Source organism: Pseudorca crassidens, chromosome 12 (genome assembly GCF_039906515.1).
Source record: "Pseudorca crassidens isolate mPseCra1 chromosome 12, mPseCra1.hap1, whole genome shotgun sequence".
Taxonomy (NCBI): domain Eukaryota; kingdom Metazoa; phylum Chordata; class Mammalia; order Artiodactyla; family Delphinidae; genus Pseudorca; species Pseudorca crassidens.
In genome coordinates, this window is record NC_090307.1 from 68842749 (window position 1) to 68856040 (window position 13292).

Sequence of the window (13292 nt, forward strand, 5' to 3'; positions counted from 1 at the left end):
CCCACCCTCCCCCACGACGTACCAAAGCTCTTTCCACAGAGGATGTGGGAAAAGGAAGAGCAACTGGTCAGCACGTAACCCTGCCAGTGCCGGAGCTCATTTGGCACTTCTGCTGCTCTTTAATGCTCACTTACACTCCCTGGCTGTTCATCATCTGTTATTACTTCCTTGACTCTTCTACCAGTTCCAAAGTCAGATGACTTGACACTCAGGAAGACATTTATCTTTCATTTGAACTACTGTTTCTGATTCTCTCCTGCTTTGTTTACATTCCTTAGGGAAGATGATATGCAGTTGACCCTTGAACAACGTCAGGGGTTAGAAGCACCCAACCCCCTGTGCAGTTGAAAATATGCATGGTGCCAGCAGAGAGTGAAGAGGGTTCAGAAGGGGTGGTGGAGGAAGAAGAGGATGAATGTCGATCACAGCATCAGGACCAGCCACAGCAGCACCGAAGGAGCCTGTTTCACAACCTTCTTGCTTCAGTCTTCCAGGCGACCCCAGCTGGCCACCAGGAAGGGGACCCTGTCGCTGACTAGACTCGCCACGTCCCCTCCCAGGGAACGGGTCAACGTGTCTTTGTTCTCTCAGAGGGTGGTGGTCCCCCCATTGCAGTGGGAGAGCAGATACCAATGAAGGCATGCGCGGACCTGAGTAGCGCAAGGTGTGGAGCGTGCTGGATACAAACCTTGTGCACCTCCCCAGATTCCCTCGACCACCTTCTCTGTCAGTCGGTGCCTCCTCCTTGCCCAACTGTCCCTCCACTTCTGGACTCTCATAAAATGACAGTGGGAAACGGGAGATGGGAGTGAATGGGGCAGATACATCCTCCCTCCACTTGCGCCTCTGCGGACTGCTGAGTGGTGTGTTTTCTCCTCGTGTGTCTTCTGGAGGAGTATGTGCGCCAGGCCCACTGTGTCTCTGCCGCTCGCTGTGAAGCGACATCCAGCAAAAGAAACGCACTGCATCATTGTCACTTCCATCTTCCCACTCCCCATTTCTGCTTCACTGCCCTTCGACTGCATCTCTCAAAGTGTCAACTCTCTTTTTTTTTAACATCTTTATTGGAGTAAATTGCTTTACAATGGTGTGTTAGTTTCTGCTTTATAACAAAGTGAATCCGCTATACATATACATATATCCCCATATCTCCTCCCTCTTTCGTCTCCCTCACACCCTCCCTATCCCACCCCTCTAGGTGGTCACAAAGCACCAAGCTGATCTCCCTATGCTACGCGGCTGCTTCCCACGAGCTATCTATTTTACATTTGGTAGTGTATATATGTCCATGCCACGCTCTCACTTCGTCCCAGCTTACCCTTCCCCCTCCCCGTGTCCTCAAGTCCATTCTCTACATCTGCGTCCTTATTCCTGTCCTGCCCCTAGGTTCTTCAGAACCACTTTTTTTTTTTTTTAGATTCCATATATATGTGTTAGCATACGGTATTTGTTTTTCTCTTTCTGACTTACTTCACTCTGTATGACAGACTCTAGGTCCAACCACCTCACTACAAATAACTCAATTTCATTTCTTTTTATGGCTGAGTAATATTTCATTGTATATATGTGCCACATCTTCTTTATCCATTCATCTGTCGATGGAAAGTGTCAACTCTTTAATCCTTGCCTTGGGCTATGCGTTCTGGAGGACCTTCTCACACACACAAAAATGTCCACGGGCAAGAAAAAAAATTGACAGGCAACAAGTTTTAACTCAGACACATAGAAAGACAAAGGCTACTAATTTGGAGCAAAGCACTCAGCCTTGTATGAGACTTCTGTTCAATGCTTGCTCAAGCTGACTCTGATTCACTTGGTAAATTCCTCTCTGATCTTCTAAATTCTAATTTGGCAAGTACTTCCTATGGGTTACCATATACAGGAATTGTGCTAGAAACTGGAGAGGTGGTAGATATAAAGGTAAATAAGACACATTTTCTGGCCTCAGAGAACATTCCACTTTGTGAAAGAGGCAGGCCCATAAATTGCAAGGTACTATTTAATAAGCAGAGGGAAATAAATTCAAAACAAAGGGGTGTTCGCTTTATAAAAATTCATTGTTACACTCTTGTAATTTACCTATTTTTCTATGTGTCTGTTACACACATACAATATATTGTATGCTACATACATATCGGTTGTCAGTTAAAAGTTGGCTTTAAAATCAAAATGAAAGGATAAGCTGCCGGTGGTTAGATCTCAGGAAACAGAATGACCCTTTCTTGTCCTAGAGGGGTCAAGGCGTACACTGGAGCAGTGTCTCAAACAGTGAGGGACTCTGCCCAAGCACAGACTAGGAGGAGGGTCAGGCTAACCCAGAGCAGCGGCATGGGGGCTGTGGCTCTGGGAAAGCCCAGGGATCCGGAGCAGCCAAAGGAGAGGGTCCAGCCAAGGCCTGGGTTGATGATGGGCATAAAAGTGAACTAAATTGTGTCCCCCAGGGAGATTTATTGAAGTCCTAACCCCCAGCACCTGTGAATGTGGCCTTATTTGGAAATATGGTTTTTGAAGATATAATCAAGTTAAGATGAGGTCATTAGGGTGGGCCGTAGTCCAATAAGACTGGTGTCCTTATAAGAAGAGGAACAGACACAGAAACAGGAGGGAGGCAGAGATGGGAGTGATGCATCTACAAGCCAGGGAATGCCAAGGATCACCAGCCAACATTAGAGGCCAGGCAGGCCTGGGAGAGACTCTCCTCCAGGGCCTTCAGAGAGAGTACAGCCCTGCTGACACCTTCACTTTAGACTTCTGGCCTCCACAAGTATGAGACTATACATTTCCTTTGTTTTAAGCCACCCACTTTTTCGTGCTTTATCACAGCAGCCTAGGACCTAAACACAATGGCTGAACAGATGGGTGGAGGAATGACCTTCTGGAACCTCACATGCAGCTGAGCCTGTTCATCAGCTGAGCACACCAACCACAGGGCTGCACCTTGCCCTCCACACAGTTCCCGCCTAGAATACTCAGCACCACGGCACCCGCACGGCTCCTCTCCTTACTGGAGCAGCCCTGCCCCAAAGCTGCCCGTCCCGCTCGGAGGTTTCCCCTCTTCCGACACCATAGTGGCTAGACAGCCAAAAACAACCTGCATCAAAGATTCCAAGGAATCAGTTCCCACCGACGACATGCATTCACACAAAACCTAAATGTGGAAGTGAGCAAGAGGAAAGGCACCCATCGTGGTGGCAGGAACTGCGACAGAGGGCTTGTGCTCTGGCAGCCCCCGATTCCAGGGCTCCCTGCAGTGGTATCAGCGGTTCACCCCATCACAGCAGAGGTGGTGAGAGTCTGGGGGCCCAGACTGCTCCTGACTCCTTCCAGCCCGCTCCTCCAGCCCTTCCAGCGAGTGGGAAATGACCCCACCCCTGGCCGCACAGCCTTCTGCTCACACTAGCCAGAGTCATGTCTGCTGTGCGTGGCTGAGTCCTGACCCAGGCACCTCCCCAGAGGCTACGTCATCTTGGAATGCCATCCTGTGACTGCAAACAAGGTGTGATGTTTGCTGTCTGGGATCCCTAGCAACCAGGCAAATCCTGTGTGTTTGCAGAGGTTTTAAAATCTGGATCTAGAGATGCAAAACATACACTCGGAAAATGCAAGCCACTGATTGGGAGAGTTATTCGCAATAAATGTACCCAACAAAGAACCTGTGTCAAGAAAATACAAAGAACTCCTAAAATCAGTAATAAAGAGGCCAGCAACCCAATTTAAAAATGGGCAAAAGATTTAAGCAGGCACTTCCCAAAAGAGGATATCCAAATGGCTCACGAACGTACAAAGCAGTGCTCAATGTCATCAGTTATCAGTAAACATACACATGCCCCACGATCCAGCAATTCTGCTCCTACAGAGCTCCCCACTCGGGATGTGCACACGTGTACATGTTCCAGAACTTCCACAACATCTTCCTAATAACTGAGAACTGAAAACAACACACACATCTGTCCACACTAGACCAGATAAACAAATGGTGGTATATTTGTTTGGTGGTTTGTCCAATGGTGATGTATTATTATACAGCAATGAGAATGAAAGCATTAGAACTGCACATAACAACCTGCAATAACCTCACAAACATAATGTTGAGCAGAAGTCAGACACCAAGAGGACGTATTGTGTGATTCCACTGATAAAAAGTACAGTAACAGGCAAAAGAAAGCTCTGGGGTGAAAAGTCCAGACAGCAGTTACCCTTGGGGGAGCAGTGACTGGAAGGGGACATGGGGGGACTCCTGGAGGGCTGGTCATGTTTTATTTCTTCAGCGGGGCAGAGCTTATTCAGTGTGTTCATTTTGTGATTTGCCCACTTTCCTCTCTGTATATTGTACTTTATTAAAAGTTTACATTTAAAAGTACAGGAATGGGGGGAATTCCCTGGCAGTCCAGTGGTTAGGACTCCGTGCTCTCACTGCCGAAGGCCCGGGTTCAGTCTGTGGTCTGGGAACTAAGATCCCGCAAGTCTTGTGGCCAAAAGAAAAGAAAAGGAATGGGGAGAATTCTTTGCTGGCAGTGGTGGCAGCAGCAACAATTGTTTCTCAGCGGCAGTAGAGGTAGCAGGGCCCCGGTGGCAATGTCCTTGCTGGGATGGTTCTGTGACACAACTTTGAGCCTGGATCCGGCTGCCCAGTCTGCCTTCTTCTCACCTCTCCTCTGAGATCTCTGTTCTGCCTTTCCAGGGATTCTGTGAGCAAATGAAGATCCTTCCAGTAAATACCTTTTTTTTTTTGGTTTAACATATCCAGAGCTGGTTTACTGTTATTCTCAACTAAGAACTTGCTGGTACACGTGAGCAGCAGCCACAGAAGGGATGTCGGAAGGTGGGGAGGGCAGTGAGGAAGGTTGTAAGAGACGTGGGCAGGAGAAAACAACAGAGTTCGGTTCTTTTGTCTCTTGGGCCAAGGGGATGCTGTTAGGACCCTTCCAGGTCTAAGTAATGAAGCTCAGCTGTTTGTTCTAACTACCCCATCCCGAGGGCTTACCTTAGAAGTGTCTCACACAGGTTAGCCATTTAAGATGTGACAAGAAAGGCAGGAATGTCACCTCTCTGTTCCAGACGCGGAGGGTGAACCTCGGAGATGTGGGCAGCTCAGTGGAGCTCCCAAAGGGGACCGCGCCACTAGAGCGAGGCCACCCACCCACAGCCCTGCCTCTTACCCACAGGGCCGCACAGACTTGTCCGCCAGGCTTCACGTGTGCTCTCAAAAGTCACCAAAGCTGGTGGCTCTATTTAGAAAATGCTCGACATGGCAAGTGTCAGACGTGGCCCATCAAACAGAAGCATCTACAGTGCAGTGTTTGCTTCCAGAGATAAGACTATCACTACGAGACCTGACCCCATTTCACTTTGCTTCTGGCCTCATTCTTCGCCATTTAGAGTTTCCCTTGAGAAATGTTAAATAAATGCTGCTACAAGTTCTACAGGAAGGATATTTCTAGTGTAATTTTTAGAATAAAAACTAAAAAGGAGACTCAGGATCCATCCTCCAGTTACTGAAATTCACGAGGCTACATTTTTACACAAATAGAGGATGACAGTAATTTATAAAAGACAGCACACTTATCAAGACAACTTATATCCAGATAGTACCTCACTTTCTGTAAGAGTCTGTCACAAACATGAGTCTTCTGATCCTTGCAAGGGTCCAGAAAGTGGGCAAAGCAGACATTGATTTGTTCAGCAAATATTTAGCAAGTATATTCTATATGGCAGTCACCTGTAGGAGGAAATTAGCCTCATTTTATATCCAAGAAAAGAGAGGAGGCCAGAAAAAGGTAAATCATGTGCCCCCATCCATAGAGCTGGTAAACAACAAAGCCAGCACCAGAACTCAGTCTCTCTGCCACCAGCACAGGGCTCTTCTCAAGGAGAAAACTGGGGCTTCCATCCAGAAAAAATGTTCTGCTTTACCCGGTCATTGTTTGTATTTGCCGCTTACAAGCTAGAACATAAGTTCCGTGAGCCACAGACCTGGCCTGTCTTGTCCCCACACACGTGACATACGGTGGGAGCTCAGAGATGTTGGGCTGGCAGAGTGAATTAATGCATGCGTGTTACATGCAGAGGAACAAACCCAGGGAGATGATCCAGGCTCGGCCCACACCGGAAGTTCTGCCAACCTCACATGCTAAAGGTGGAGTAATGGGAGTAACACCACCTCACTCCATCAACATCACTGACGGAAAATCCGTTAGACACCTTTTGCGGTTCCATCAAAGTATCAGAATATCATGAACTACTCAGTGACACCTAAGGTGGTTCTTCAGATTATTAAGTGGAAAGCCTGTCACAGAATATTGCGCAAATGCTTTAGATCTCAAATTTAGACTAAAAAGGTCTTGTCAAGTAGAAAATGGATGAATGTTTTAATGGCTGAAGCAAAAATTAAAACACTGTCTGATGTGGTTCTACATGTGTGTAGAGGAAATATTTAAGACAATTATGCTGTAAATGGGGGAGTGTAAAGGAACTTACAAGGAGGTAGGGTTTCTATACTTCACTAAAACTGGTAAAATGACATCAGCAGACTGTGATAAGTCATGTATATGTAATGTAATATTTAGAAGAACCACTAAAAAAGTTATCCAAAGAGACATACTCAAAAACACTAAAGAATGATTAAACATAGGGTGACCACATGACCCAACAATTCCACTCTGAGGTATACACCCAAGAGAAGTGAAAACATATGCCCACACAAAAACTTGTACACAAACATTTATAATAGCATTATGCATAACAGCTAAAAGGTAGAAACAATACCATCAATGAATGAATGGACAAAAAAAGATTCATACAATGGGGTTCAACATGGTTGAACCTTGAACATTATGCTAAGTGAAAGAAGCCAGGCACAAAATTCCAAATATTGTATAATTCCATCCATATTAATGTCCAGAATAGGGAAATACAGAGAGACAGAAAGGACTGGAGTGGTTGTTTAGGACTGGGAGCACACGGCTGGGGGCGCACGGGAGTAGTAGCTAAAGGGTATGGGGTTTCTTTTGAAGATGATGAAGACGTTCTAAAATTGACTTTAGTGATGGTTGTACATATCTGTGAATATATTAAAAACCATTAAGTTGTACACTTTAAATGGATTATTTGCATGGTATGTGAATTATCTCTCAAAGATTAGAACAAGAATAACAGCTATAATACATTAAAAGACATCAAGTCAAGGAGTTCATAATAAAGCTGAAAAAGTAAGTCATCAGTAACCTTGGAGGGATGCTAGGGACCCATTTATTTGTTTGATAATTGGTGAATAAAAGAAAGCATGGGGGGGCTTCCCTGGTGGCGCAGTGGTTGAGAGTCCGCCTGCCGATGCAGGGGACACAGGTTCGTGCCCCGGTCCGGGAAGATCCCACATGGCACGGAGCAGCTGGGCCTGTGAGCCATGGCCGCTAAGCCTGTGCATCCGGAGCCTGTGCTCCGCAACGGGAGAGGCCACAGCAGTGACAGGCCCGTGTACCGCAAAGAAAAAAAAAAAGAAAGCATGGGGCATTTTCCTACCATTTCCATATTAACTAAACCATTGGGTAACCTAATGGTTGATGAGGGGAAGTTTCTCTTTATAGAATTATTCCCTCTAATAACTGAAAAAGGCAATAATAGAATATCAGCATTTTGCAAACTGTAATAAACTAATGGGTCTAGAAAATTGTCAACAATGGCCTCTGATATTTGTGCTCATATGTGTGTGTGAAAGAGACAGAGAGAGAAGGAGGGAGAGGGGGAAGGGGAGGGAAAGAAATGAAGGAAGGGAGGGAGGGAGGCGGGAGGGGGGAAGGAAGGAAGGAAGGAAGGAAGGAAGGAAAGAAGGAAGGAAGGAAGGAAGGAAGGAAGGAAGGAAGGAAGGAAGGAAGGAAGGGGGAAAGAAAGAACCAGCCAATACATGCCCCTCTTCAACATATCCATGAACCATCCTGCCAGTATAATTTAATCTTACTCTGATGGAATCCCTAGCTATCAGTTTACAGGAAATAAAGAAGATAGAAGAGTATGATAAATAACATTATGGAGATGCAATCAGCAAAATCCAGTTTGTGTGAAACTACAGAACAAATGACCCCGTTTCTTCAACAAATAAATTGCAAGGGGAAAAAGAGAAAGAGAGAAGAAGAACCCATAAATCAAGAGAGACTGGGGAGCCCCTTCCCCTTTCCCAGGAGAAACTAAGCTGTGGGGATTCAGACAGTGCAGCTAGGCCCTGTGGCAGAGGGGTTTGGCCAAGATCGCCACCAAGATCAGCAATACCAACGTCGAGATAACTCAGCCAGCTCGACTGGTTGCACAGGAACAGAGGAGATTTGGCCAGCGTGACCAGGAGGGTGTTTTCATACAAGGGACTGAGCAAATAAGTAAATATATTGAGGATAATGGGAGCCAGATCTCTTACTGTCAGAGTCTGAAGTTGGAAACATGGAAGAGAAAGGCAAGAAAAAACTACCTCTATCCACAAAGAGAGCCTAGAAGCAATAACGTCCCAATGACAATGAGCCCACCTAGCACTCAGTGTTTGGCTTCTAGATACCATTTTCCACTAAAAGGAACCAGGGCTTATTGGAGAAATGGCAGATTCCAGTACAGAAGAACCAGGATCATTCCGTTGTACAAAAAAAGGAAGGAGGGTTCAAATATGGAATGTCAAAAGGACACAGGAGCCAGTTTAAAAGGACTCCTCTTACCCAAAACCAGGACAATTTGAGTGTCAAAATAAATGATAATTACAGATAACAACCCACTGGATAATCTAGAAATCCATGGGTTCACACTGATATAAATAAATGGATAAATTAAAAGCTCTTCTTTACAATACAATGCCTATTAATAAATATAGAAGGAATGATGTTATTAGAAAATCACCAATTGGCAACCATCAAAGTAATAATAGATTCAGGCAAGAATCACCAAAGGATGGTAAAAATCAGTTGGAAGGGACTTCCCTGGTGGTGCAGTAGATAAGACTCTGAGCTCCCAATGCAGGGGGCCCAGGTTTGATCCCTGGTCAGGGAACTAGATCCCACATGCATGCCACAACTAAGGAGCCTGCCTACCACAACTAAGACCCAGTGCAAGCAAATAAATAAATAAATATTTTTTTAAAAATCAGTGGGGAGATTTGTTGACGAACAGGGTTTTACATAGCCTTAAGGTGTCTCCCCATAAAAATACTTTCTAATTAGTCATTAATTAGTAATTAACTTTACAGTGGCGAAACCTGGCAAACACCATCTTAACCAAATGATGATCACTAGTGGTAGGACAAATCAACATCATGTGCCTCCTGATATGATGCACATATCAGGACACATACTGTGAAGGACAGAGTATGCATCCTGTGGTATTTCTGCCACAAATGCAGGACTTGAATCTAAACATAAGGGAACACCAGGCAATCCCAAATTGAGGCAGATTCTACAAAGTAACTGGCCTGAATTTATCAAAAACGTTTAGGTCATGAAAGACAAGGGAAAATGGAAGACTGTTCCAGACTGAAACTAAAGTGACAAGACACAACAACCAAATGCAATCTATGATCCTGGAGTGGATCTTCTACCTCGAGAGGACATTATTGGGACAACTGGCAAAATATGAACAGGGTCCACGGATTGGATGGTAGCTTTTTATCAGTGTTTACAGCGTACCAAAAAAAAAAAAAAAAAAAAAAACTGAGGAGAAATATCAACAATTGCAATGAATGGACTCTATTTGGATCCTGATTTCTGGAAACTCTAAAAAAATTTTAAACTAATGGGGAAATTTTATTACGGAATTATATGAAATCATGCATGTAAAAATTTTGAAAATTGTAAAGCACTATAGAATTTAAAGAAACTTTCATTCAATAAATATCTATTGAATGCCTACAAAATTTTTTTTATTAAAGAGAACTCAATGGAGAAATTTTAATATTGACTGGATATTTGATAATATTAAGGAATTATTGTTAAATTTTTAGGCATTTTAATGCCATTTAGGTTAATATTTAAGAAACTTTCATCTCTAAAGAGATACATAATGAAATATTTACAAATATTCATTATTATTAAAATTATTTTTTAACTTTTTTTTTTTTTTGCAGTACATGGGCCTCTCACCGTTGTGGCCTCTCTCGTTGCAGAGAACAGGCTCTGGACGCGCAGGCTCAGCGGCCATGGCTCACGGGCCCAGCCGCTCTGCGGCATGTGGGATCCTCCCGGACCGGGGCATGAACCCATGTCTCCTGCATCAGCAGGCAGACTCTCAACCACTGCGCCACCAGGGAAGCCCTAACTTATTTTTTAACTTAATTCTTAGAATTAAGTAAAAGATGTCTGCGACTTACTTCAAGTTAACTGAGGGTGGGGAGGCAATAGACTGACCTTACAGTGAGACTTGCTAACACTGGGTGATGGGCCATCATCTACTTTTATGCGTTTGAAATTTTCCACAGTAAAAAATAAAATCCATTTAAAATCTATCGCATTTTAAATTCTTCCCTGTGTACAGCGACAGCCAACAGCAGTGATGAAGGACTTTGGTGACGAGCCCCTGTGAGCCAGCGCACAAGGCTATGTGCTGAGTGTCTCGGGAATCAAGAAACGAGATGACGGGTCCCTAGGGCACAGGGGGGGATCTATTTTGAGCACAGTCCTGCGCCTACATATTCAGGATACTTGAACGGATTTGATTTTTTTAAATCAGCACACAATCTCTGTAGCTGCAGCCTCAATCTACAGGGTGTCCCAGCAACCTAGATTCTTCCTTTTACAAGTGATCTGTGAGCTTAAATGTTCAGCAGCACTAAAACATACCCCCTAAAAATGTTACACCTAGCAAAGGAGGCTCTAAAAAAGAAAATCAGTTACCAAGACAAAAGAAAGACTGAAATGCCAGGGATTAGAGGTCAATTAAGGAGACACTGAAGTCAAAATTTAACACACTAAGGACAATTACAAATTTAAATGCACATATTACTATACGAGTTTACAGAGCTGATGGTGAGACATAATTTATTCAGGAATTCTACTTCCCTTCATGGGCTCCGGTATTATAAGCACTGATGTTAATATTAGATGAAATAATCTTACGTAAAAGTGATTCCCACCAAGCTTCAACGGAAGCAGAAACAGCAGCTCAGCTCCTGTCAAACCGTGACAGCAGCCTGCAAAACCAAAGTCCCCACAGCACAGTCATAGACTCCCAAACGGAGGCTGAGTTTGAAACAACCATCACCTCTGCGGGGCACGTTCATTCTTTCGTTCAGTCAACGTGGCAGGGCAGGCCTTGGAGTCAGATCAGTGAGCAAGACAGATGAGGTCGGGGCCTCTGTGGCATAGTCTTATCTCCTGGGCCCTCACAGCATCCAGCAAGAGTGTGCCTTCTGTCTCCCCTCCAACATTTGGACTGAACAAGGGAAGGGCCCTGTCAGCAGAGAGGGGTCTCCCCCCGACACGGTTCCTCAACTCTAGAAAGATAGTTCCCGGAGTGACTATCCCTGAAAGAGACCTCAAGTATGTCTTCTTCATCCTCTGGCAAATCCAGCCCTGCTTTCCTTGACTGGACTGGTTAAACAGGAGTGTGGGGTTCAACAGGAGGTTTTCACTCGTTACGCATTCACTGTTAGAAAAACCCTGACATTCAGAACATCCCCTTCACTTACGAAAGAGTTTACCAAATGCTTCTTCACGGTTTATTTCAGACAGCCAAGTAGGTCCATTTACAGATGAGGAAAGTGAAGGTCACAAAGGTTTGGAGCCTCCCTCCCCCACTGGGCAGGGCTGACTTGTATAACTAAGAGGACACAGTGGAAATGACAGAGTGTGACTTCGAGGGTAGGTCAGAAAAGGCATTGTGGTTCCTGCGTGCTCTCTCTTGGATCACTCCCCCTGGGGAAAGCCAGCTGCCATATTGTGAGGACACTTTGGACTGGTCCACAGAGCTAGGAACGGAGCCCTCCTGTCAACAGCCAGCACCACTTGGCCAGGCAAGTGAGGGAGCTGCCTTAGAAGTGGAGCCTCCAGGCCCAGTCAAGCCTTCAGATGAGTGTCACCCTCATGAAATCATCCCCAGCCAGAATCCCTCCAACTCCTGCTCAAGAATTCTTTTTTTTTAAATTAATATTTATTTATTTATTTATTTGGCTGTGCTGGGTCTAGTTGCGGCACACAGGACCTTTGTTGCAACATGCGGGATCTTTAGTTGCAGCACGCGGACCTAGTTTCCTGACCAGGGAACGAACCTGGGCCCCCTGCATTGGGAGCGTGGAGTCATAACCACTGGACCACCAGGGAAGTCCCTCACTCATGAATTCTTAACGCCACTAAATGTTGGGTGATTTGTCATGCAGCAATAGATAATACACAGGGACACCGAGCCAGCCTCTCTGAAGATGAAAAGTATGGTCACATGGAAGGGATAAGTCCAGCTGTGCAGGACAGAAAAACACCCTAATCAGGACAAATGCTGCCTGGAAACCCATCTCAGCTCAACAGAGGAAGAATTTTCTAACTTTCAGAATTATCTCAGGAATACCATTTTGTCTTGGAGATAAAGCTTTATTCTCTGTCACCTGAGAGGTTTGCCCAAGGCTCCTGCTGAGGGGCCAGAAATGCTATAGGAAGAAGTCAATGAACAGACAGATGGTTGGACCAGATGACCTTTAAGTTCCATTCCTACCTAGACATTCTCCCACCACTAGCTTCCCAGGTACCAATGACAGGTCTGTCCAGTGTGTGGCCAGCTAAGAGTTACTGAACACTGATCTAACATGCAGTGGGCCTTCTAGGAGGAAACAACTGAAATATGATCTACTGGTCCTGCCCTCAAGCAGCTGCACATGCCCACAGATGACATATCACTCAGCCCACTTGTTCAAGGTGGAAGAGGGTCCCAGGTGCCGCTGCCTGAGGCAGAGCTGTCCCGGCCACCTGCGGATATGCAAGCAAGAATAAATCCTCCTTTGCTTTAACCCTCTGGGTTTGGGGGTGATTTGTTTTGGAGCTGCCTGATCCAGGAGGAGAGTGAGCTGAGGACCCAGTTCTAACTCCCTCTCCTGTCAGGATGGTCACAGAGCCCACTGTCATCAGAGTGTGACCGTGGAGGAAGAGGTGAGATGATCCTGGAGAGGCAGAGATAAGGCTGGTCCTGAGGGTGGGTGGGTTGTACAGGTATGAGATGAAGGGAAGGTGGAAAAGGAGGCTCCAGTGTCGAAACGCAGAGGGCTGTCAGCAGTCTTGTTGGCAACCTAAGTGTCTGCTCTTGATCTCCACCCACCTCCTCTTAGGCTATGGCAAACACTCTTT

General features: G+C 45.3%; 1 protein-coding gene across 3 annotated transcripts in view; it reads right to left on the minus strand.

The window, feature by feature from the left end:
* The window catches only part of OSBP2 (oxysterol binding protein 2), a 165002-nt gene that overhangs the window by 117418 nt on the left and 34292 nt on the right, over positions 1–13292 (minus strand). The gene's annotated exons all lie outside the window — the stretch shown is intronic.